The following is a 25,281-nucleotide window of genomic DNA, read 5'->3' as shown; positions in this document are numbered from 1 at the left end:
TATTTACAAAAGGAATATGGAAAGAAGGAGAGGGACAAGAATCACACGAGGGAGAGATTCAATGCCAATATAATGATCAGCTCTGTCCTGCAGAGCAGGAGCAGATGCCTCAGCCCCTGCAGTTCTGCCTCTGGGAGAAGGCAGGAGAATCAGAAGCTAGTAAGATGCTGCAATCATTTTATTTGCACCCATCTGAGGAAAAAAACTGGTCAAAGAATACTTAAAGACTGCTCCTTTTAATAGTATTTTCATGCCAGACTTGTAAGTGTATGATGAAACACATTTTCTTTCAGAACAGACTATTAAAAGGACTGATGCTGCAACTTGGCTCTTCATAATGCTTCTGGCAAAAGACCACAGAAAAACTCAACACTAAACTGTTGTTTCACACAAAGGCATTTAGTCTAAGACTAATAACTTGCTCAGCTATGACCAAAGGATACTGTATGATTACTTCCCTTCCCTAATATTATTGTACAAGGAATACTGAACTGTTTCCAGCACATAATTTAATGGCAGGCTCTAGCAGACACAATGTATTTTATTAAAAATTTGTCTCCAATTTTGCATAGAAGCTTTACAGTGGGACACTCATCATTTGTATGCTGAACATCACCTGACATAATAAAACTCTGACTTTAAAAAAATAAATAAATACATAAGGTAATAAAGTTATAAATAATTCAGAAATGTGTTTGGCTTTAACTTTTGAACTAATTCCTTGGAACTTATTTAGGTATCAGTGCAAAAAAAAAAAAAATTTGGTCCACAGAATAGTTCCCTAAACCATCAATCTAAAATTTTCATTACCTGAGAATGAAAAAATTATGCTTTTCAGGAAATAAAGCCACAGATTGAAACAGTGGTTAGAATGTCCCTAAAATATCTTTTTTTTTTTCATTAAAAATTGAAAAATGCCCCATTTGTTCAGGCATTTCTAAACTTTTCATCAAAAATTAGTTTAAAAACAGATTTCTTCTTTTCTTCTGGTTTTCCAGTGGAAACGTTACCAAACTAATACACAAATTTTTCTATTCTTAAGCTCTCATTTAAAAGAACAAAACAGAATTCAAAAGTTCATAAAATATTCTTTATAGCATTTATCTTAAAAACTATTTTACTATTCAAATTGACCATAGTCAATTCAAAGCTTCTCTTGTTTTCAAAATATTCAAAGGTTATGTATCCCTATTGACCAGTAATTTTATGTGGTTTTAAAATTAGACTAAAACCACTCAACATTTTTGCCAATTTCTTTAGCACAATGTGACATCTGCAATATTTGCTGAATGAGAATTTTAGTCCCCAATTTCTGCAAATGCAATGAGTATTCTTCCTCCATTTCAAGGATTAATTTTGCAAATGACACTTTAAGCACTCAGAGCACAATGGAATAAGTCAAAAATAAATCCTACAAGTGCAAGAGGCCAGTGCAGATGTGCAAGAGGCCAGTGAATATGTGCATGAGTCTCAAATGCATTTCATTCTCAATGCTGACAGTCTTATCATGTCCAATAAAAAATGGCCAATGAGACCACCACACTTGTAACATTAAGCTTCATTTTCTCTCCCAGCTGAAAGGGCATTCAGGTATATTTAATGGAGCTATTTTATTTTCACAATTCTTTTGCATGGCTGGGCAATGCAAGCAGAAGGCAGAAGTAGTTGTCCACCCATATCTCAAAGCAGACCAGCCCTCTAGTAAGGATTTGGGGGGGGGCGGGGGGGGGGGGGTGGTGTCAAAAAACCTCTCACCTGGAAGTTCCTAGAGCTCCCAATATTCAGTTTAAGCATTATCCTACATTGCTTCTTCTGCCAGTGCTTTAGCTATCCCTCCTAGTCTTCCACCTCCAGACTAGGGAAACCAGACTCCAATGTAACATCATCAGATGCTGGAGCTAGCAGAGACTGTCACCACTCCTGGGGACACAAGATGAGCAGGATGACTGCTCCAGCTCAGTGCCACACAGGGGCAATAAGTGCTGCTGAGTTTGTGCACAAGCAGGCAGGGTTCCTCACCATTTTATATCTCCTTGGGATTTTATAGCTAGCGCAGACCTACACTGCACAACAACGACCAAGACATGGCAGCAACACCACCGCAGTCTGCAGGAATCCCTCTGCAGCTCACACATGTGCTCACACTTTTAAAGAAATGTCTAGATGCATTTCTTGGTTTGGTTTTGGACCCTTACTCACTGGATATAAAAGGCTGATTTACTATTCCCATAATTTTCTATCTGGTTTTACAGTACTCAGGAAAAAATGTATTCAGAAGTTTCTAATGGGTTGGGCACCTTGAAGCTCACTGTAGGAACTGGAGTGAGAGAAAGGGACTGCAGGCAGAGCTCAGAGCCAGGGCTCAGTACTATCGAAGATTGTTTAATAGCCAAAGGCAAAAACACCCCGAAGGTCAGTGACGTTCCCCTCTCTATTTCCTGAAAGCAGATGGTGGAAGAGTTTGGAATTAATAGCCCTGCAGGGCCCAGCTTGGCACCAGCTCCCTGCAGAGATGATCAGCCTTTTCTGCTGACAGCCTGCGAGACAGCTCTCGATCCATGTGGCAGTGTGTGTGCCCAAGAACCGCCGTGCAAATCAGATCTGGGAACATAGATCACTGAATGGCACCAAGTACATTAAGAAAACTTGCTTTCTTGTTTATAGATTTTACTGTGAAAGTCACTGACTCTTTTTTTATTCAGCAATTCTAATAAAGAAATGTGCATATCAAATCAGGCCCCAAACAGTGTTTTGCTCCAATGAACAATATAGCCACACAAAACATTGCTTTTGGTAAAAGGCCATCCTCTCCTCTCCCACACACACTTAAAATTAACCGTACATGTTTATATTTAGATTCAAAAGCTTTCAAAATCTTTTCTCCTCATGAAAATGTAACAGCATTTACTGCTACCTAAACATATCTTTACCACTCACAGAAAAATTCAAGACCTCTAAGTTTTTTTCTTTACTGTTGTCATCGTAACAATTACCAGTAATTAGATGCAACAAAACTAATTAATGCCAGTCAACAAGATTTTTTTGGAAAAAGTTTTGTCACTTCAATGTTCTTTTTTAGGTCTCCAAGATAATGTGTTCCCAAGTAAGGTTGAAAGATTTTGACTTAGAAGGAGACAGCTCAAAGACAGACTTGGTTATCTAAAGCCATGCCTGTCTTCTCATAAAACCTGGATCTGGTGCTAGGGCAGAAATAGTTTAATATTTCTCTGTTCTTATGTGATTGAATTAAAACACTACCAGATTAAAATGGCTTTTCAGATGATAAAATTTATTATATCTACTTACTTCCTGAGAACTTTGAAGGAGAACAAAAGTAATCCTGCAGCTGAAAAGTAAGCTCCACAATGCTAGATTAAAGGAGTTCAATCTAGTCAGCTCATAAGGGAAGGATGAAATGTGAATTGTCACTGAATTTAAATTATTAGGTATGGAAAATACTAGAAGAAAACTACTTTTCAGTCTTGGAAACAAATGCAAAGGTTTCAACTGTTCTAACCAGAATTTAAATGAACAAAATCTTAAAAAGATTAAATTTCCAGACAGTAAGGGAAATTAAACTTCTTCCTATACTTGAGGCAGGGAAAAGGAATTAGAAAGGTGTCAGTCCTCAAGCCTGGTGGTTCTCATTATCCACAGTGGTGATAGAACTGTCCTTTAAGTACAATAACAGCAAAACCCAATGTGAATACAAGGCTTATATGGAGTAGATTTTTTTTTAGATTATCCCTCCTCAAAAAAATTTCTATAAAAGAGTTTGTATGTTCAACTGTTCATTTACTTTTATAGAAATTTTTGAAGGCAGAATATATGAGGTGATAAGCAGTCCAGCTATAATGCTACCAAGGGCAAGAACACATAAATCACATAAACTTTCATGCTGTATGCCATAAAATTAAACTTGGTTAACAACTGATCCAGACTCATTCCTGTCACAAGGGAGGTAATATTCAATGTTCTAGGCAGGTCAGAAGTAGTCCTTGTAAGCTGTCAGCAGCAATAAAGAGGTTTTCTTTTTGAAGGATTTCTTTTTATGTGGCATAGATATTGATTGAGGATACATGGAAATGTTTAGTTGAAGTACTCCTAGTGTTTTAGGAAGATGAATTGGAGATCCATTGGTCCTAGGAGCACCCATCTAGGTCACACAGCCCCCAGGAGATCCTCTTCTCTGCCACCCTCCTCTTACCTCCTCTGTTCCTTGCGGAAAAACAATCTCTGCTACCAGTCTGCAGCATTATCTGAGCAGCTTCCCATATTCTGCCCAGCACATTCTCCTGACATTCAGGGCATTTCTGTATTCTCCACAAAAGAGCCTGATTTGTTCAATCTGCTCTGCTTTGACCAACAGAAGGATGCACTGAACACAGTGGGAGTTAGAAAGGTCCAAAGCAAGGTGCCTGCACTCTCCGTTCCAGAAAATATTTTTAGTTAGCAGTGAAGAGCAATGTGCAGAAATTCAGGACCTACCTGTGATCTGGTTTGAAGTCTCCCAGGTCTACACGTAGAAAGTTGAACTTTCTCAGATTTGTCACTTTTAGCTGCTGTCTTCTGCACTGTGCCTCCCCAGAGCTCACAGAATGCTCTATTTCACGTTTCTGCCGCTACTTTGTACCCTCACCTCACTTCCACTGCTGGCACATTTTGGAAATAAAAGCCAGGAGAGGGAGTAGACTCTGAAAACAGGATAATATACAAACTGCAGTGTCCAGCAGAGATGTAGTATAAAAAGATTTTATAATTTTGTCTCCAGACAAAGACTACTGGAGAAAAATTCATATAGCACTCAGTTTTGGAGGTATTTTAGTTCCCGAAACATACCACCCATAAAATGCAGTTACCCAGAAATCTCAATAATAGCAAAAACTATTTCCAAAATCATAGTTAAAAATTGAGTATCCTCTGGGCTTGAAAAACAAAAGCAACACTAAAAAAAAATCTAAAAAGTACTTTTCAAAACAATCCAGGCATCTACTCTCCATGTCAGTTGTAATCAACTACTAATACATCAGAGCAGTCCTTCTCTCTCCAGCACACAAGCCGAGCACTCTCCAGGCCTCCTGACAGCTCTAATCCCAAGGGCTCTGCTCCACCAACCTCCAATACCAGTAAAAGATAGAAGTCAGACCTTAGAAACTCAGTACTGCTCATGAGGAGCCTTTCATGCCCAACAGGATTATTTCACAGCCCTTTGTGGAATGGTTGTTCTGATTAGGAATATTAGAGAAACCAAAAAATGTAGTTATAGTTACGATTTTTACTGCCACATATTATTTTTTATTTCAGATTATTTGTATCATTTTTAGTCTGCTGAATTATTTAATATGTGGCATATTTAAATATGCTGTCAGCAAATAAAAATAACTATAAAATTAAAAAAAATAAAATACATCATTTTAAGTTCCCCTCTTCCTTTTATAATTTATCTGAAGGACTCTTGGCTGAGCATCTCTTCAGATCTTCATAAAATCCATTGCAGAGTCTATTATAAGCTCTGTGAAGTACTTCTCTCTCATCTCCTAACCTATTGCTATAAAAACAAAAGAAGAAAATTACACAGTCCTCACATGCAATGAACAAGATAAACCGCCATCAAGAACTTGCAGGTTAATCTGGTTCTATAAACACAGCCTTAACATACATCCAGAATCCCTTCCCCTGAGGGAAAAAATAATCAGCATCTCAGTGGAAGGAAGAGGATGTGAAGTTTTAGGAGGCTGTTTTGTTTCTGGTTTTTTTTTTTGGTTTTTTTTTTTTTTTTTTTTTTTTTTAAATTAAAAACTTGGTTTATTAGAGGAAAGCAGGCATTAACTTTGGATGGCTACTGTAACTCCACAGTAGTCCCTCCCCACAGGAGTCAGCTATCAAAGCTGTCTGTGACAAGCAGTCAAAAACTCTGTGCCATTCCTACTGGGAGTACAACTAAAAATACCAGCCCAAATTAGCAGTGTGCAAAGACAGTCATCAAGCACCTTAACACTTTCCTGACAGAACACATGCAGAGCTTCTGCTCAGATTTTATTACCATATACCTGAACCAGGCATCTGTATTGAACCACAGCAGCTCAAACTATTTTGAGGCAACTGCTGAGAAAAACAAAGAAACAGCGAAACAACAGCAAAACTAAAAGGGGCCTATTCCAAAAAGTGCTGCTCTCTCCTTCATAGATCCATGGAACAGGTACTTGTCACGGTTTGACACTGGCACAATGCCAGCGCCCCCATGAAAATGCAACCTCTCAATTGAATGCTGTGAAATGCAATCGGGAACAGAGAAAGCAGTCCCAAGCTTAATAACAAGGAAAAAAAAAAACAACTTTATTAAGCTACTACTACTATACTACTATGAAAGAAAAAAAGAAAGAAAAACACACATAAAATCCAAAATTAAACCCTTTCAAAACATTCCTCCTCCCACCACCCAACTCCAACAAACCACAGAGAGACACATTTGGAACCTTAATCAAGTATTCACCCTTCAGTATCATCAATACTAAGTCCATCAGGGGAGAGAGGAGTCTTCCTTGCACCGTAGACCCCCAGGAAACACAGCTGCCACCTCTTGTGTTTCCATGTCACACATGGCACCACCCAGAGAAAAAGTTTGCCATGGTAACACTCCTTTCCATGCGCAGTGCTCTCAGCACCAATGCATGGATGGACAGACTGCTTTTAGGATTTTTCCTTTCAAGGATGCCCTGCCAAGAGGGGAAAAAAAACAGTTTAGTTTTTCATTTTTTGGGACCACAGTTCCACCCATTTTCTTCCTCCCCTGGGGCCGAGGGTCTCAGGAACAAGAGATCTTCTCCTTCTCTGAAGACAGGGGCACCACCAAAAATCTCCCTAAGTTTTCTCTGTTCCCTCCACTCCTGTCTTTTCTCAGCTGCTGAAGCACATCTCTTGGCTCACCGGCATCCTCCTAAAATAGAGTCTCTCTTGGAGGAGAAAATCAATTCAGTCTATGGCTACCAAGAAAAAGTCCAGCCAAAAGCCACTCCATCATCTTCCCCCCCAATCTTCTTTCCCTAACATCCCAGGTTCCAGGCTGGTCTCTCTTCCTCTTTTTTCAAACTGAGGAGGAGTAAAATTTCACAAGGCTTTCATTTCTCAGGAAGGGTTAAAAGTCCCAACTCCCAAGGATGGCTCTCTGCCCGGACTCTCTGGCTCTCACAGGCAGCTGGGCACCTTGCGCCCCCCTCGCTCTTCTCCTTCCCCACGGTGAACTGCCGACAAACCTGCCGCTGTCTCTTTCTCTCTTGAGAGAGAGAGACTCTGGGGGGGAACGGAGACATCCCAGATTTCTCCACCCTTCCATCTGCAGGGGGTTCCAGTCCCTCCACCCTTGGGCCCACCTCCGTCAGGCCATGGGCCTTCCCCTCCCCACCCAGCCATGGCCGGGCAGGGGAGAGGCTGCACTGCGGCTGACCGGAACCAAAAAGAGCGAGTTCCCCTGGGAATTCTGCTTTTAACCCCTCTGTGTTCTCAGAGGCGTGTCCACCTTCAATTGGTCAATATCCAAATTGACCTCTTCCTTCCGAGAAGATTCTTTTTCCTGTGTCAAACCACAACACTACTGTTGTCTTTTCCTAACTTGGAAATGAAACTCAAGATAACTTTAGTAAGGAGGTAATATAAAAGAGGATCTTTACTTGAAGGCTTTCACGAGCAGTTATGGAAAGATGCCCACAAAAGTTCACCCCCACCAGGGGTGAATACACATTTGTGGATTTTAGGCAATTAGAATAAATAATAAAAAGTACCAATTAGGAAGACAAATGGTGATGCAATTCTTCCCAGGTCAAACCTCTTCTCTGGAGCACCCCTTCAGCACTAGTTGTACTTTGTCAATGAAAATGTTTTCAGGAGTTGTTCTCAGTCTTGGCTCCCAGGAAGAACCAAGATAGGAAAGGAGCCTTGTACCCCTTGGGTCTTGGAGCTGTGGAATTTGTTTTGTCTTTCTGCTTAGGGAAAGGCCATGGAAAATGACTGGAAAACTAGCTACTAATACAACAGGCTACAGAGCCACAAATATATGTGTGAAGAATACAGAGAACATAGAAAAAAAGGCAAAACCTAAAGTGGCGTCACTACAAGTAGCATATTTATGTGTAACCACTTTATCAGCAGCTGCAATATCCTTCAGAAAAGGTGAGCTTTTGAGACACTAAGCTCTGCTGCACTGTCTTCAACTCCACAGACTCTTTTTACTTTCCTATTACCAATAGCCTATTGAAAACATAGACCATAAGTAATCATGAAACTATTTATATTTCCTTCTGCAGCCACAGTTGCTCTTGTATCCCTGCTTGATTTTAACTTCCAAAATCCAAGACTGCATTTATAACATGATTTTAATAACAGAAGCTGGTGCAGAGATCTGATTCCGCTCAGGACAGCTGATGGTCAATAATTTATAGTTATTAGTGACACTACTTCACCTTACTGGTTACCTGGTTTTGCTTTTTTCCCCTGAGCCCATTTGTGTCAAAGCAATGCCACACAGGAATGAGGCAGCTTGGGATTTTGGGAATTCAGAGGGTTCTGGTGTTTAGTTGGGGTAGCAGAAGGAAACAGCTACTCAGTGTGCCTCTGACCACTGGGAGACAATGGCAACAAAGCCAGCACTGTGACTGTGAACCTGCCACACGTTTCATATCAGCTCAGTGATATGAAATTACCTGACTGCTTTAACCTCCCTTTTTTCTGGGTTTACCAGGGTCAGCTCTGCCTCCAACTCTATCTCTTCTCCTTCCACCTTCCATCAAATGGACAAATCTAGACCTCTGTGGCCCTTATCCATAAAATCCTTTGCCTCCAGGTAATGCCAATGCCATTTCAGTGCCATTTTTAGTGCAACTCTTGGCATTGGAGGCTGAGCTATGTGGTGACTGACCACACCTATTCTCCTGTTTTCAGTACAACCAGCAGCTTCATGGGTGTGAAGTGGAGAAATGAGCAGCAGCAAATGCCCCATACACTAAATGTCACCTTCTCCAGCCGGGCTGCTGCTGCTCCTCTGCTGCCTGTCAGTGGCCAGCACTCAGATGAAGACCATACATTCATTTTAAAAAATCAGATACAAGTATCAAAAACTGCAGTTCTCCTTCAAATACGAATGAATTGAACTGTTCTCTGAATCACCTCTGGGCATTGTCTGGTTCTACACACTTCAGGATAGAAGATGGTAACTAATACACTATTTTGTGTCATTTTCTTCTCTCCATATCCTTCAGATTTTCTAGGTGGCAGCTAACTCACATTCAAGAGAAATGGGAAGAGGAAGGGAGTAATCACCATGTTTATTCTCTGCTCTTTATTTCAAAGTTGTGTGGAATATTGTCTCTTACAATACTCCTCAGGTGAAGCTCTGCCAGGCTCTGACAAACTGCTTTGCTCACAGAGCCATGGGCTGCCTGTGCTAGCAGGCCTCCAACCCTCAGCACTGAGTCCTTCTCTCCTTGCAGGGTCTGGCTCATCAAGGGAGGGTAAAAAGACTTTTGTCCTCCTGCAGAGGCAGCGCATCAGCTGCTGCTGTGACCCTGCAGTGTGGGACACGTGCATGGACTGCAAGGCTCCCAGCACAGTCTCTGCCACCACAGCAGCAAACGCAGCACCAAAACTGCTCGTTCAGGTGTGAAATATTGTACATAAGCATTTCAGCCAATCAATCTTGGACTGATTTAGTTACAAATTTTCAGGTATAAGGGATTCTAAATCCAGACTCTCTCAATGCAAGCAGCTGGGCTAAAGCTTTGCTTCAGCTATGGTAGAAATGCTCACCAGGATGTTGTGGTATATAGCTTGAGATTTTGGCATTCAAACAGACAGGATTGAATGGGTACTGTATTTAGCACTCCATCAATAAGCTGCAATCTAATTTAAAGTGACATTTTTGCAGTTCTTGAAGAAACAGAAAAATTAGAGGGTCAGCTTGTTTAATAAAATATGACAGGGGTTTTTAATATGATATTTTTCTTTTTTTATATTCTTATTACAAATAATTAGACATTTAATTAACAACTGATGATCAGACTCACTGATGCAACCATTACTATCCACATATAAAACAGGCTAAAAGAGGCCTAAGGATAAAACAGTCCCTAAAAGTAAACTAAAGGCAAAAAAATGCTACAGACAAAATTCTTGAGTTGAAGCTATCCTTCTTTGTAACAGGGTAGCACTAACTTCCACAAACACTTATGGCCTTATATTTCCTGCATAGAGTGTTAGGTCTCTTGCAGTCTAACCTTCCTTGTGAACATCTTCTACTCACTGGTTAAAAAGGAACCACTAGAGTTAAAAATACTTCAAAGTATCTGACTTCATTCTGAAGTTCTGTCTTCTCCTAGCAGTGACAGCTGTCTCCCATTTATTGTATGTAAAAAATCATGATTTAAATAAATAAATAAACCTTCTTATTTAGAAAAAATCACAACAGCAACAGAACAATGGCTGTACAACAATAATGACTCAAGTGACAATATACAAAATAGTATCAATTTTACACTCAGTTATCAGTTTGCTATAGTCTGGGATAGCTGCTTAGGCCAAATGAAGTTTTTCTACTCAGAACAGTAAAGCTCATGGAGACTGATATCTTTTTCCAGATTATCATTGTCCCAGGCTTTCATATCTGAACTTCCTTTCAAAAGGAATATCAACCAAATAGCAAATCTCATTGAAGAAGAAAAAAAGAAAGATGGTTATTTCTCTGCTATTCAGAATGAGAGAGAAGCTTTAGTAAACACAGGAACAATTCACTAATGCTTGTATGTAATTTTGGAAAAATAAAGCTTATGCTTTGATCATGAGAATTACACCATTCACTCAAAAGCTTGCCTGCAGTTAGGAACTTAAAACATAATAACTGAAGTGCACAGAAGAGAGCAGGAGACTCTCAAGGCAAAGGAGAATAAATCAATAAAGATATCAACAGCCAGCCCTCCTTACCCTTTATTTCCGGTACCATCAATCCACCCTAGATGGATTACTGAAATATCCTCCTGCATGGCTCTGTTAGCAAAAAGGAAGATGTTACCAGGGTAGCTTATCCCCTTCCATTTGGCTGTGGGTAGGGGATTTCAGGATTGGGTGGTCATGATCATATGTGCAATGTGATGAGACCTCCACCAGCACAATTTTCACACCCACACAAAATCTGTCCCAGGCACCACAAACATAGGGGATACTAATGGAAAGTAGGGAGAGCTCTCCTTTCAATACAGGAAAAAGTCTGAGGCCTGCACAGACTATTATATGTGCCTCATCAATTTCCACTCAAAATCAAATTACTTCATCTTTTGATTGATTATCACAGTGGCAGGAATACCTCACAAGGTACAACGAAAATGTTGGAGTGATCCATGACTCCCTATAGGGTACTTTCAGGAAAACTGGCCACAGAACCTACAGATATGCATCAGAAGAGATCAGGTTGTGGATTTATAGCCTATTTTAGCTTTTTGTGCTTTTAAACTTTTACAGAGATGGGAAACACCAATAAATTATGATTTAGTAAATAAGCCAGCAACTTGTGATGTGGAGCCACTGAAATACTGGAGTTCTGCACAGACGCCCCATTTCTTTCCCTAGGTCAGCAATCACTTATTCTCAGTGCAGGAATACCAACACTGAAAAAGGCATTACGTGCCAATTTCTTTAGAACACAAGATAATTTGAAGTTCAGATCTATCATTAGTCCTGAATAATATGTTGTATATATAATGTGTTATGATTGGCTACCTACTTTTTTTTTTTTTTTAATAGCTTTAGGCCTATAAGGCCTCTGGTTTACCACAGGCTAGGAAGATGACCATGACCATATTTTCTTCCATATGTGTATTTTAACCTGGCAAAGACACTCAAAAGGCAATTACACTATAAAATTATACAAAACAATTTTTCTGCCAGTCTCTCTTATATTTCTATGAATAAATATGAAAGATAGCCACTTATAAAACAAATCTGCTTGCAAAACCAAACTAGTAACCCTTGTTTAATTTCATATTATGGATCCTGCTGCCTGGAACTCCAAGTGCTTGATCTACCCGTTCAAAGTTTGCTTTGTCTTTCATGACTTGGCTCAGACATATCAGTCTGCACTGTGTCAGGCCTGCCACCTTGTAAGGGAGAATAGTGTATTAGTAACATTCATTTCCTCTCCTCCATTGATTAAAAGCTGTGATTTTTCCCTTCATGGTCTGTGTCATGATGTTGACTGTTCCCCAGAATATTTCTTGCAATGCCACCAGCATTTAAGGACATTTTTCCCACCTGTAAATAGAAACTATATCATTCTGGAAAGTGGAGATAGAGCTGAGGACACTAACTATATTGATTGTTGTCGTGTTTATCTGTCTCTTTATATCTCTGCAAATCCCTAGTGTTTCTGATATTACTTTTTAACAGTGCATTTTTCTTGTTTCCTACTGAAATAAATGTCAGCAGATGACAACTTAATCTTTGTTGTTACTATTTGGTAATTTAACTGCACTAAATAAGGGACAGAATCTGACTGCAGAATCTTTTTGCACTAGCTTTGTGTTATCTTAGCATCTTTTTCTGCTGTCTTACTAGGCTGAAGATCAAAAGCATAAATGGTAAACGTGTTATCAGCTTATAGTTCAGCATTAACCACTTAAATTGTGATTCAGCAATTTTGCAAAGATGACAGATAAAACTTATATAAGAATCACAATTTTGGTAAACGTGATTAACTTAAGGGGTTTTGATAAGATTATCTCAGGGAAATATTAATAAACAGTCCAGTACATTATGCCGAATCACAGAATCATTTAGGTTGGAAAAGACATTTAAGATCAAGTCCAAGCATTACCCACTATATACTGTACTATTCCCAGCAAAGTAAACTAATTTCTGCCTGTTTTCTTGTACAAGGCCATCTTTTTTGTCCTGTGCTGCCAGCTCTTCTGTTTATTTTGGTCGATGTCTTTGGTGTGTAAACAATCCATAGAGCTGGTTCAGCCTCCCTGTTCAAGATTAAATATCTCAATTCTGTTCTTCTATTCTTTTTAGCCCCTAAATCCATTTATACTGTATTTCCAGATACTCTTTAGAAATATTTTCATAAAGACTAAGAGAGCCGTAGCACCTTAAAAGAGGAGTTACGCTGCTTCTGGTGTTTTTTTAACCCCCATTTCCTCACCTTGTTCACAGGGGATGCAGACTGCTCTCATGGGGCTCCAGCTCAGTGAATGTGCTGGTGGGGGAACATGGTCTAAGATCAGCCCTAAGGGTAGGAAACAACCTATATCAATTCACCTTTAAAAGAATGTATTAAAAAATATCCATAAATTGGCAAAGAAAACATATAGATTTCAGCATTGTTGACTACTCCAACAGTTTATAGAAGCTGTTCTAGGTCTTGAGTAGTTCTGAGAATTAGGCCCAATACATAAATAAAGCAATTTTTTAATACCCATAGGAAACCACAAGCCCCAAATGCTAATGCCTGCAAGTAAAACAGAAGATTCAATAGCTAAAAATTTAAATGGTTGCTAGTAAGCCACATGCCTTAAGATTTTATCAAGGCACTGTCAAATCAGAGAAAATCACGTTTGCATGAAGTTGTCACCCGTCACCTCAGATATTCATTTTTATTTATTGGAGCTTCATCTCTTGTGCAATGAGTGACTCAGGCTGCTCTAGGATCCAGCATCTTTCACAGTAATGGGTTCACTAAAGCTGTAGCACTGCTCTTGGCTTCTGCTCAGCAGTTGGCCTGAGGTTACAAACTGTACTGTTTATTGAGCCTCATTAAAACCACTGTCATGTGGAATCAGCTTAGCTTGGCTTTAAGAAAATGTAGAATTGCCTAAACATGCAATTACTTTTGAAGTTAGAATGCTAAGTTTGTACCATATTCCAGTGATTCTAATAATGATTCTAAACCTATTCCATGAGCAAGAAATGGTCACGTGTTTGTTGGTTTAAAACCTGACTCTGAAAAGGTAGTATTTATATTAAAATAATTTGAAGTCAGCTTGCAATTAATGCTATAAAACAGTATTTGTCTAAGTAAAACTCAAATCCTAACCATGCAGGAGTAGTAAATGCATTGTATGTATTCAATACTTGTGGCAAAAAAACAGTGAAGTATTTTAAATGTTATATTTAATGTTCAGTTCTGGCTGGCCCAGAATATTTATTGAGCTGTTATCTCACATACTATAAAGCAGTGACGAAGCGGGTTCTGCATGAGTGCTATCAAATATCCTCAATGTGCCATTACAACTGGCACATTTTTGTAAAACAAGACCTTAGCAGCTTGTGATCTATGATACAGTAATTGATATAACAAGCCTGTGATATATTATCATAGTGTTCCTGCTCCAGAAGGGGGCTGGCTTCTTGGAGATACTGGAGAGGAAAAAAACCTTCCCCTAGTATGTTTGCACATTCCCTTAGAACTATTTTATTGGTCCTTCCAGAAAGGAAGCATTAGAAAAGAAGTATGACAGAAAAGGGTATTTAAGCCATCATTATAAAGATGGAACATGGTTAACAGTTTTAAAGTGGTAGAGGGACAGAGTTAATAAACCTTTCTAAGCCTTTTTGCTATCATAAATTGTAATAAAAAACAAAAGAGAAAGAATGAAGTCAAGCTACAATAAGGAGATAATTCTGAGCAGTAACATCAATTAAAAAATAAATCATCCAGGCATTGAACTTGCTTCTGCTGACATCAGCAGCAAAATTCTTGGCAATTTTGTAAGATTACATCCAGAGCAGGAAAATTAAAACTTCCTTATCAAACTAGATACTGCGGTAATTTCTCCTGGGAATGAGGCTCTTTTTTATTTTTTCTGAAGTTATTCCTATTATAAACTATATTTAAATGAACTTGCACCTACACAGAGAATAGACTTCTTTCTCTCTCTTGTGTTACCCAAAACTATTGAGAGCTGGGATTTAGCATTAACTTATGTAATTTATAGATGAAGTTCTAATCTCATGACCAGAAAGCCCACTGTTAACTCACTGGGCAATGCATGTGAAGGGAGAGTGGGGACCAGAAACAGGAATAAAGATATATTTGGTATCCTTGGAGTACAGCCACTGGGAAGCATTACCATATTCTCATGGACCCAAATTGCCTCCATAATTTGTTAATCCATCTTCTTCATATTCCTTCTTTGAATTCACTTCATCAGTTTTCACATTCTTATCTGTACCTTCCAGGGAAATATTCTACACTATTAAACATGTTTGAAAAGAAGACTACCAAGCATATATGTCTGACAGAAAAAAATCAGACATATGAATTTCATCTTGTATATGGAATGCTTGATTATGTCTACATTTTTATGTGACTATTTTAAGCCCAGACATAAAATGGAAGGAAGACTGTAAAAATTCTCTGCTAGCTTGCTCACAGGGCAGAATGCGGTGCTTTCTTTCTATTTTTATTGAGTTACATTTTTCTTCATTACAAAGTGAATTTAAGACTCAACAGTGCATCAGGAATTATCTCTTCCAATGTGACATTATCTTTACATTTAATCCAGTGTTTTACTGACTGCTTAAATTTAATGCCATTATGGTTCTTAACTGTAAATCATACTCTCAAGTAATGATGGTTTGCAACCATTAAATAACCAGATCAATTCAAGTATCCTTTCTCTAGATGAAAATCAGAACCTAGAGGAAGAAGTGAGTCCAGCATGGCTTATTGTCCTCCACTAATCCAGCAGGCCAGAAAGAACTGTGAGAATATAAATGTAAAACTCTTCAATGTCACATTTGATATAATGATATCAATCTTGTCTTTTCCTTTTCCTGTTTGAAAAGTTATGCAAATTTATTTTAATCTCTCTATCACTATGATCATTTCAAGTGAACAGTAATTTGATAGTCTGTTTTATAGCCTCTTTGGAATATTCTTAAAAGTCTAGGCTTTCTTTTTTTATTACTATATCGAAAATGGCTATTATTAAACTCTAAAATAGAGTTTAAAAGTCAACAATTTTAATGAAGAAATCAAGAAAACTGGAACAATCCCACTCCACTTCAGGGTGACACATAAAAGCAATACATTAAAAAGAACTGGCAAGTTAAAGAGCAAACATATGATGGAGATGGCTATGCAGGAAGCAACAATAAAGCAGCACTTCAGCACTGAAAACCTCAACTCTCCTTTCAGTAGCCCAGTGAACGAAACATTTAACTATTGTTTAACAACAAAACACAAATAATCAGGGGAAAAAAAAAACAACTCCTCTATTAGATGAAGTAGTTCTATGCTGAAAAAGGCTCTTTATGACCCAAGAAAAACTAAAACAAAAGAGGCAAAAATAGCAATACGTGTCTTCATCTTGTGAGTAAATTTTTATTCAGTTGTACTTAAACACCTCACACAGAAATATGAATTATTATGTTTTGATTGTGGTCCATTATTATGGCAGATGAAATGCCAGCCAGTGTGACTCATTAGACCTTCATCTAACAAGCTTTTCCTTCACTGCAGAAATGGGAAATGGAGGGAGTGGTAGGCTGTAATTATGATGTCTGCAGTCCCCTTTTTGCTTGGCCATGACTTCAGAAGTAACCTTGGCCAATCATAATGTTTTTGGAATGGTTTATCACTTTCCACCACTTTTTTCTATCATGAGTTTTGTGATTTAGCCCCATTGCATAACAAGAACTAAAACAAAAACCAGTGTAAGATAACACTGTGACAACAGGGGTCCTATTACTGACAAGCAACCAGCACCCATGAGCAGAACCCAAGGAAAGCTCCTTCAGATCATTGTCAGCCAGAAGTTTCATTCCTTGAGCAATAGAGATTTTTTTCTGTAGTCCTTAGAAAAAATATCACACTGACTTCACAAAATCCTTAATGTTTCTTTACCTGACTAATGTGAAGGCCTTTTTGAATTCCCTAGAAATTTTGTCTCTGTAATATCAGATCCACAGGTTCATTAACTTCTTGTGTTAACTAAATACACACATTTCTCTCCTCACTCCTTGCACCTCTTTTCTCCATCTTGTTTATTCATTCAGTCTTCTTCTTGGCCCTCATTATTCACTGTAGCACAGTGAGGAAAAAAAAAAGAAAAGCAAGCAGAGTCCTTACAATGAACTACTTGTGCTCAGAAAAGAATAATCATAGAAAATTTTATGGCCATTTAATGACAAACAGATTAGGAAGCAATTAGCATCTGCAGGTCTGTGTGGCACTGAGGTGTAAGATGCAGTTCTGGCTGAGCAAAGCTCTCTTCTCCCAAAGCACCCCCAGGATAGGCATGGATGACAGCAATGCCCATTTTAAATTCAGGATCCCCATGACAGCAAGCCATGCCATCCACATTACAGAAAACATCTGTTGTTATTTTCACTTCATCTATCACGGTCTTTAAAAGCAAAAGACTCTGCACAAGCACAGTGAGAGACAGAAATCTGAGCCATACACTTGATTTGGTGTGTTTACTAAATACGAAATTTAAAGGTGGATATTAGATAGCTCTTTCTCCTCTGCCAAACATTTTAAAAAATTGATTAGATAAAACTATCCATCCTTAAGAGCACATTACCTGTGAACATGCTGTAAATACAGGTTTCTGAATGGCAGAAAGCTGCCCTTCCTACATTAATGGAAAAACTGAAGGACATTATTTTACTCTTGAATGCACCAATTAGTTTCTGTTGAAGCTAATGTACTACTCACAGAGGTAACTGCTGTTCTTCATAATAACCAGCTATGGTCACTGGGTGCTTTAGACAACACTCCACATTTGTGTAACACACCAAACACCTCCTAATAAGTGCCATACTTTGTGACACTCTCCTATGACCTGGGCAGCACTACTGGGTTTTGGGCAGAACATTTCACTACCCTGTACTTTGACACCTACTCACAAAACAGAGCCTGCCACTCTGTGGGAAGCTGGGAGTGTATTTCAATTCCTGAATCCTACAGATCATCCTTTTGAAGCCAAATGTCATCTCTACTTCTTTATATCCAAAGCATACTCAGAGAGGACACCTCTCACCTCTCTGCTTTCCTATCTGTTTCCTATCCCAGCAACTATTTCATTACCATTATGTGTAGAAAAAAGGGACAGGGTGTTGGGTTTTTCAAACAGCATACAAATACAACTCTACACTTTAGAAGTAAAGAAAAACAGAAACACTGCACTGCACAAATATTAGAATACACCTAATTTTAAAAAGTTCCCAAATATCTGACAGTAGAAATGAGATTTTTACCTACATAATGCAATTTCTTATTTTGCTTATTTTCTTGTATCCCTGGTTTTACTAAAATCCAATGTTCTAAATTAAAAGGCCTCTGCTTCTTCTCTTCCTTGGGAGACATATATAGAAATTCAGAAATTCCACTGGGAAAGGAAGAGTATTTTCTGAAACCAGGTGGCAGCAGACCTATTCTGACATCTATTTCTGATCTTATTTTAGCTGAGAGGACCCACCCAGCTCAATGGGTTACATCTCCCCTGTAGTGGCATGAGGGTACAGAGATTTCTCACAATGAAGGGAAAAATGATTCTGCAAATACATGCCTGAAACTGCTGGAGGTTCATGAGGCTGTAATATCGCTAGAAGTCACAGGCCATCTGTCTTTATATACATTATTCTGAGAGATTTTAATAAAAAAGGTACAGCATACAGTTAAACCTTTTGCAGGCATTACAAGGAAAGCCATTTGATCTTGTTGTGACACTAATATCTTAAAACATGACTTCACTTGGTGAATCCTGGCTGACTGCCTCCAGCTAATAATGCAAACAGGAAGGACACTCTGAGAAATACTTAATCAAAAGACTAATTGAAAATGTGTTATATCCACAGGTCAAGCTCAACTTTTTTCCTTGTGAAATACATACAAGACAGCCAAAAGGACAATTTACTTAAATCAATAAGTAGTAATACCTGCAATGATTTACTGCAATAGTAGAACAACATGCACATTTAAAAGAAGAGTATCTCCTCATCTAGGTTACAAAGCTCTTTAAAATAGAGCCAGAACAGCATTCAGTTTCCTTTGGTTGCAGTGAATAGTTTGAAGGTTGAAATTACATTCTGTGTTGATCACTGGAAGACAGGGATAGGGACAGACTATTGAAAATTTTCAGTATCCTTTTGGCTGCCTTCCAGTCCCATCTCCAAGTGGCTGTTATTCTATTTAATGTAACTGGAGTCTACCCTTAGGATGAATATCTTTCTTCCTGACAGTTTTTGTTCTTTTTCAAGGCAGGGGAACAGCCACAGACCAATAAAGGCTGTCTCTTGAAGCCTCAGCCAAAGACTCAGGAATGGAATAAACATGGCCAAAATGCTGCTGCATTACTGTCTTGCAAATTATTTTCTCTACACTTTCACTGAAAATGCAGATGATATAATAACTGAGGTTATGATAATCCCAGAGACAGAAAGGTTTATCAATTGAAAATATTTTAAAACAGCAATGGGTCTTGAGGAAAATCTGTTCCACACCTGCAATACATAACCAGTCAGAAAAAGATATAGTCGTGCTAGAAGATTGTAAGTTATAACTGGTTCTTGTAGGAACAACGCATTTTTAATACAAACACATGCTAAACAGGCTGGTTGCATATAAGAGCTTCAGACTTTCAATCCAGGATTCCAGAACAAAACCCAACCTCCTGAAAAAGTCTTCAAAACCTTCATCCATAAAAGGCTATATAAGTTCTCTAAGTGAACAGCCCAGGGTTAATAGCTAATGTAATTATACCCTGTTTATACTGACCAGATAGTGAAGTTATGGCAGTGCACAGGTTCAACGCACACACATCAATCTGGTCTAGCCTACAGTGCCTTGGGGCACACACTACGCACACAAGGGCACATTCCTCTATGTGATTCTTTTCATGGCTACTGATTCCAAAATTAGCCAAGCCCCAGACTGACCAATTTCTGCAGGTAGAGTTACAAGCTTCCCTGGCCTTCAGGCTTCACCAATTACCAATGCTCCTCATCGACCTTCTTCCTGCTCTGCACTGCAGATATTTGTGCAGCACAGAGGCTCTGAGGCACACAATAAATTGGTACCTTCTGCTTGTTATATCTGCAAGAAGCAAAACACTGAGGAGTTTAGCAGACATTTATGCTCCCCAAAATAGCCAGGACTGATTCACATTTACCCTGACTCACATAAGTTATCACAATCACATTACTTTCAGCAAAAACATCAGTTAAAAGAATTTGTGTCAGGGCCACAAGCAAAGAACTATTCCATTAGTGTGCTGGGAAGTTGTTAACATCTACACTAATTCCCTTAGGAAATGTCAACGGCAGCACCAGAAAAAAGCAAACATATTTGTTTGTCTAAATATTAAGAAGAGCCTGGAACAGTTTCTAAAATGTCAACAAGAAAACCACACTCCAAACCAGCATGATTTCTTTTTGTTGCAAACATAAATAATTCTTATGTTAGTTTGGAAAGCAGTCAATGGGGAGTCAGCCTGGGTACCAGACTGAAGCAGATATTCCTCGTCACAGTATGCAAGGAACACTAATCATGCAAATAGAAAGCTTTTGAGGGAAATAAAAAAACTGATACTATGTCTCTTTGGGATAAGAAAAGTAAACATGCAAATATCATGCTTTAGAAAAAGGGGGAAGTCTAAGGGATGGCTAATATTTGACAGCTACCATGATGCTGTTTTCTGTACACAGTGAAGGGTGAAGTATCGTGCACTTAATGTATTGCTTATTTCTTTTACATACTGCATAACACAGTCACAAGACTCTAGTATTGACAGTTGCACTAAAAAACCCACTTTCCAAATATACAACACTCTTAGGAAACCTTCCACATTTTATAGTACCTTAATCACTATTCAATACTTCAGTGTTCTTACTACATAACAGATATGCTATAATATCATTTTTATTTCTCATTATCTTTATTATGTGATAATTAGCAGTGCTGCACTCACTGGTTGTATGCTTGTTTTTTGTTGCAAATAGACCCACATAGAATTAGCTGGAGATTCATTCCCTCTGCACCTCAGAAGAAAACATTCAGTTGTGTATCAGAGAGCAAGTGGCTGCAGATCCCATCCATTCCATCTGGAGAGGAGAGAAAGGCTGCAGTGTTCAAAAGGAGGTTTCAAGCACAACTAATATCCCAGTACTAACAGGCCTGGGTTTTACTCTTTCCATAGAATTGCAGTTAGTAGGAAGTGGTTTTATGATGTGGAAATAGAAACCAAACCACAGCCAGGTATTGTCCTTTATTCAAAGCACCTTTATTACCCTGGAAAATATCTGGAAAAGACAATCACCTGCAACACTCTAAGTAATCCCATATAGTTTTCCCTTCTCTAGATAGCACAAGGAAGCCCTTCTTGAGCTCTCCTTTCACTAACTCCTCTATTAGCTACATCAGCTCTCCACATTCAGGCGTACCAGCCAAACCCTATTTAGCCCTGTTTAAGTTAAAACTTCTCTACCATGTCTCGGCCTGCCTGGAAACTGCCAAGAGAGGACACAGGACCTCCACCACAGTAGTGATAAACTACTTTTGCCACTGGATTTTCCACTTGAGTCTGGGATACACAACATCATCTGATTAATTTAATAGAAATAATTGAAAAGACTTCTTCCAGTTCAATAGTTTGTTTTCTATTGCCTTTATAAATAAGGACAGAATTTTAATAGAGTATAAATATGCAATTGTGCTTCAAATATTTTAGGACTTTACTATATAAAAGCAAAAATAAAGTCCTTGTTAACAATAAAATATAGTTATTCTGCCACTATAATTTTCCATGCTTATCACATCTCCAATGGTTTACATATTCTTTTCTTTTTTCACTTTTCCTAACAAGCACAAGGATATTTTTCACTGCTGAACACTTGAGCTGGAAGCTGAAAGTCAGGTTAGATGCTTACTCATCAATTAGTAATTAGGATTTTGCAGGTCAAGTTCTGCCCCAGTGTCAGCTATCAAGCTACCTTTTACTGCAGTCATGTTAAATACAAACCCCCATCCATACCCTGTACTGATAACCATAAATGTAACTACTTCCATCCACAGGAGTTGATGGTTACTAGATAGGAAGAACTAGAACTGATAGAACTGATCTCAGCTCTTCATCTGAGCGTGTTCTAGTGAAAAGGCTCTTAATGCCTTCCCTTAAGCAGGAACAAAAGCCCACACCCATGACTTTTGTGAACAGCAGACATGAGACATAAAGGCAGTTCTATCTTTTTTCTTTTTAAGAACTCCTCGATTTCACTTGGAGTCAAAAGTAATAAAAAAATTATTCTAACTCAACAAGCAGCAATCACAGAGCAATGAGTTGACGCTCACATTCCTGACAAAATAGTGATTTGGGAGGAAAGAAAAGCTGATACTTGGCATCCATATCAAGGGAATAGAAAAAATCCTACCTCTCCTGCCTAACGCATTGATGCTGTATCTTCTCTGGATCCTGCTGATAACATATGCTCCTGAGGCATCTTCTCTTATTATCACAGACTGTGCAGACATGCTATGCCAGCCTTCTCTAGCATTCCTGATCTATAAATACCACGTGGTTCCACACATTTAATCTGCTTTATATCTTCAAAAGGAATGTATTATTTGGTGAATTTAAAGGATTGCACTTAATTCAAAGGAGGTTTATGAGCACTCTTGCTTATAAGGTGTTTTAAGGATGAGTTATCTAATAAGAAAGACCCATTAAATTCAGTAAGATGAATCTCAACATACTTTGAACAGAATAAGATGATTATTTTTTTTCTCAGTTGTGCCCCTCAGATCTCTAATTCCCACTGGAATTACAGGGAATATGCCCAGGAACAGAGGGAATATGCCCAGGAAAAAGCCTCTATTACTATTCCTACTTGTGACTACAACTCAATTTGAAGTTGTGCTGCAAAGACAGCTGGCAGCTGAGACAACATGTTCTGACACAGAGCAGTCTCATTTTCAGCCTAATCTCTTTCTGCTACTGATATTAATATATTTTTCATATAAATGAGTGAGTCTGGTCCCCAAAGATTACAGGGGGCAGGAAGAGAGCTTCCCACCTTCTTGACAACATTTCAAGTCTATGCATCTCTTTATATTTCTCTTTGTGCAACCAAAAAATGCCTGATAACAGAATTAGAGATACCTGTAAAGTCAAGTACATTTGCTTTTGCAAAATGTGACGTTATGAGAATAGTGAAAAGGCATCATTATTTGAAGTCAAGTCTTCATTTAACCACATTTAATCTCATTATCACCCATATAACATGTTCCATTTTCTCTTTGGAGGGAGAGAAAATGGTCCCACTGGATACAGTTATTATGTTTGAATTCTTCCAGGGCCCCAGGGAGACAGCTGAAACATAAGGAGGAAAGCAACTCTCTTACTCAAAGCAAGAAAAGCACAAAAGATGCTCTCACTTAGTGAGAAGCTTTACTTAAAGCAGGACAGAAATCCAAAATGTACAAGGAAGGGCTACCAAGTAACAGGAGGGATAAGCAAAGGTGGGAGAGAAGCCTTTCATATCAAAGGATGTCATGATGCCTTTTATCTCCAGTACTGGAGATACTGGACCCAGCATTTAAATGTCAACTGCTGCTACACGCTGACAGCAGTGAAAATCACTGATTAGGTTGGGCACCAGCAGAAAAATATGAGACATTATTGACAGTGAAACCTCTGCCAAAGGTTTCACCTGCTATCATCAGAACATGCACTCAGGAACCAGCAGAGCAAACCCTTTCAATCAGTAACACCAATGCGCTTTACATTCCAGGGACTTTTCCAGTGGATAGGAGCACATCTGCTGGGCCCATCAACATCCTGCAACACAGCAACCTCCAGCCTCAAATCTGATGAGTCTGGATGTGTGATGGACAGCCAGCTACATAAGTCTGTGCCAAATGATTTGGGGAATACATACATCTTTTTAACTATGATCTTTTTATTGAGGTTTTCAGTTCACTTACTAGAGCTCAGTTCAGACAATATGGCAGCTGCATACCAAATACCACTACATTTTAACCAGCAAGTCAGCCAGATCTGCAGATTTTTAGGGAACAGAGCTAATGCTACAGATCATTAGCTCTGTAGTTAATGAAGTTCTGGGCCAAAAAATGCCCACTGTTAAGGGAGAGCTGTCCAGGAGTAGGCTTGAGCAGATTCTTCACCAAGGGCACTGTGTGTTTGGTATGCACTTAGTGCTTTCCTGTGTGATCTTCCAGTCTAGAAACCAATGGATAATGCTATCTTTACGACTTAGACTTGATTTAAATTAAGACCTATTTAGTTAATTTCCCAGCAATACAAGACACATTCAGTGTCAGTTTTGCATCATCAATATGTCTTGAAGTAGGTAACACAAGGTTTTGAAGCTGCTGGCTAAAGACCCAGAAAGCTCTGTGCTGACAGCAGAAAGAGTGTAGGCTGCAACTGCTGCTCGTTCTGGAGTTACTACATTATGGTCAAACTTCTGCCATCTCTATTCCTGCTCATTGCACTCTGCCCATCTTGCTATCTAAAAAGCTGGAAAAAGTCTACTTCTGTTCAGTCCACCAGTTGTTGTTTGGAGAAAAACCAAACAAACAGAACCACATTGCCTAAGACTTTTATTTCAGCACATAAAAACAAGTTTTTTGACTTTTCCAAGGCCCTGTTTCTATAGAATTTAAATATATTATTAATTCTAAATATGGGAAAATTTCACCTTCCAGTTAGTCAACCAAGACTACTGAAATGCAGCATAAAATACAACATAACTCCTGACACCTAACATAACAAGAAACAAAACATTTCCAGTATGTTACAAGAATATTGGTTACACAGGCTCATCTTTTCATTCTGCCAGGCCCCAGACAAGACTGCTTGTTGCCCTAGAATGAGTGCAAGGATAAAAGCAAGGTAAAGGTAGGACACATTACAGCTTATCCAAGATACAGCATTAACACTCTCAATTCACAAGCATTGTTACATAATTTTTTTTCAAAATTATGGCGCGTAGTTGTAGAAACACAAAAGAGTTTAGGTTTGAGGGGACTTTTAGCACTTACCTGCTCTAAAGTCTTGCTCAAAGCAAAGTCAGCTTTGAAGATAGGACTGACTCTGAAATCAGGACAAGAGAGAGCCTTGTCCAGTCAACTCTTGTGTGTCTCCAAGGAAGGACATGGCCAGTAGGTCATGGCAAGTCATTATTTCCCTCAACTCAGCACCCATGAGATGATATGAAAGTATTGGGCCCAGCACTTTGGGCTCCCCAAAGAGAAAGACATTGACAAACTGGAGC

General features: G+C 38.8%; 1 protein-coding gene across 12 annotated transcripts in view; it reads right to left on the bottom strand.

Moving 5' to 3' along the window:
* Positions 1–25,281, bottom strand: part of OXR1 (oxidation resistance 1) — a 259,566-nt gene that overhangs the window by 181,178 nt on the left and 53,107 nt on the right. Inside the window, exon 3 of one of the 12 annotated variants that reach the window (XM_085572442.1) lies at positions 4,489–4,694. The exons of the other annotated variants lie outside the window; for them this stretch is intronic. The gene's annotated coding sequence lies outside the window, so the exon portion shown is untranslated. The remainder of the gene's footprint in view (positions 1–4,488; positions 4,695–25,281) is intronic. 12 annotated transcript variants of the gene reach the window in all.

This window comes from Lonchura striata, chromosome 2, assembly GCF_050655825.1.
Source record: "Lonchura striata isolate lonStrDom1 chromosome 2, ASM5065582v1, whole genome shotgun sequence".
NCBI classification, from domain to species: domain Eukaryota; kingdom Metazoa; phylum Chordata; class Aves; order Passeriformes; family Estrildidae; genus Lonchura; species Lonchura striata.
This window is presented reverse-complemented; position numbering and strand designations above follow the sequence as displayed.